The sequence below is a fragment of the Portunus trituberculatus genome, chromosome 30 (genome assembly GCF_017591435.1).
Source record: "Portunus trituberculatus isolate SZX2019 chromosome 30, ASM1759143v1, whole genome shotgun sequence".
NCBI lineage: Eukaryota > Metazoa > Arthropoda > Malacostraca > Decapoda > Portunidae > Portunus > Portunus trituberculatus.
Genome location: NC_059284.1, coordinates 7,800,250 through 7,802,746, shown reverse-complemented (window position 1 = coordinate 7,802,746; position 2,497 = coordinate 7,800,250).

Below are 2,497 nucleotides of genomic sequence, written 5' to 3'. Positions count from 1 at the left end.
AGAGAGAGAGAGAGAGAGAGAGAGAGAGAGAGAGAGAGAGAGAGAGAGAGAGAGAGTAGACAGCAGCAGTAGTAGTAGTAGTAGTAGTAGTAGTAGTAGTAGTAGTAGTAGTAGTAGTAGTAGTAGTAGTAGTAGTAGTAGTAGTAGTAGTAGTAGTAGTAGTAGTAGTAGTAGTAGTAGTAGTATAGAGAGAGAGAGAGAGAGAGAGAGAGAGAGAGAGAGAGAGAGAGAGAGGATGCGTGAAGACTTTCGTGGGTTTTTTCTCTAGCTGGTGGTGGTGGTGGTGGTAGTGGTGGTTGACGTGGTGGTGGAGCGGCCAAGCGTGACAACCCTGTCTTAAAAGTTTCGTGCGCGCACACACACACACACACACACACACACACACACACACACACACACACACACACACACACACACACACACACACACACACTTTTTTCTCTCTTCTTTCTTCATGGACTTCGCTTTTCTCCATCCTCAGTCAAGTGTTTCTAGCATCAAATGACTACCTACTATTTCTATTATCATTCTTACTATTATCATTATCGATCACCTGTTGAAGCAATTCACGTGGGTACCTGGCGTGAACATAAATTACAGTATACCTGCCATTAGCGGAGAGAGAGAGAGAGAGAGAGAGAGAGAGAGAGAGAGAGAGAGAGAGAGAGAGAGAGAGAGAGAGAGAGAGAGAGAGAGAGAGAGAGAGTCTAACTAATAAACTAAGAGAGAGAGAGAGAGAGAGAGAGAGAGAGAGAGAGAGAGAGAGAGAGAGAGAGAGAGAGAGTCTAATAAACTAAGCAACACTTTTCTTAATCAATATCTAGAAATGAATGAAAACTCAAATGTGAAATAATAATGATGAAAAAATAAATGATTACAACAACTTTCACTACTACTACTACTACTACTACTACTACTACTACTACTACTACTACTACTACTACTACTACTACTACAACTATTACTACTACTACTGCTACCACTACTACTGCTACTACATAATGCACTCTCCATCTTGTCTCTCTACCAAGTTCAGGTGTTGCGGCTCATTAGCAATGTCCTGAGGCTCTCCAGGTACATTTTGGAGGTCACAATCAGGATGACATTTATTATTACCTTCAAACTTTTCACGGAGAGCGCGCTAACCCACAACCTGACGGGCTCAACTCTGCGATTATAAAACATCTTATATCTCTTCACAGATCTTGTTGATATTACGTTACTTTAAATCAAATGACACATATTTGTATGCCATTTACATTAATCTACTTTTGATTTGTCTTTGTTTGAGTATAAAAGCGTAATTTGCATTATTTTTTGTAAACAATACTGACAGCCACACTAAGCATAAGGATAAAGGGAGGATGAACACTCAAACTTATGAGAAAAATTGTACCTATTGAAACTAAAGCATTCCCAGCATTATAAACATATTCATTTGACATAAGACATCCCTCTTGAGCATTTAAGATAGGTCTTATCGAGCAAAACATGCTTAAACCCACACGAGAGAGAGAATGGAGAGGTAACAGAGAAAATGTATGTTTGAGGAACATTTCAGGGTAAACTTCAATTTATCATGGACTTCGCGGTTATCAGTTTACTAACAATAGTTTTGTAATATTAACTGTCTTATAAAAGTTTAGTGTGTTGTTATGATCAGTATTAAGTGAAAATGAACAGAAGAACTGGTTTATAACAATATTTTAGTGTAATTCTCTCTCTCTCTCTCTCTCTCTCTCTCTCTCTCTCTCTCTGGGATGATAATCAGAGGTTAATATAGACAGATATGAGAGTAAAGGCAGGAGGAGGAGGAGGAGGAGGAGGAGGAGGAGGAGGAGGCGGAGCTGGAGGAGGAGGAGGAGGAGGAGGAGGAGGAGGAGGAGGAGGAGGAGGAGGAGGAAGAAAGGAGGAGGAGGAGAAAGAGGCGGATGAGGAGGAGGAAGACGACAAGGAGGAAGAAGAGGAGGAGACGAAGGACAAGGATGAGCTGAAGAAACAAGAATATTTCACACACACACACACACACACACACACACACACACACACACACACACACACACACACACACGTACATGATACAATAACGAGTTATTGTATCACACACACACACACACACACACACACACACACACACACACACACACGATACAATAACGAGTTATTGTATCACACACACACACACACACACACACACACACACACACACACACACACACACACACACACACTAAGGTAATCTCAGGACAATAGATGTCACACACAAGATTACACAAATACTTCTTATAAACATGATCAGGAATGGGTTTCCAGTGTAAACTTTAATGATTGGTCTCCGTTCAGAATGTTCACACACACACACACACACACACGGGTGGAGATATTTGGGTGTGTCTCCTTTCACGTGTAGCCCCTGTTCACCTAGCAGTGAGTAGGTACGGGATGTAAATCGAGGAGTTGTGACCTTGTTGTCCCGGTGTGTGGTGTGTGCCTGGTC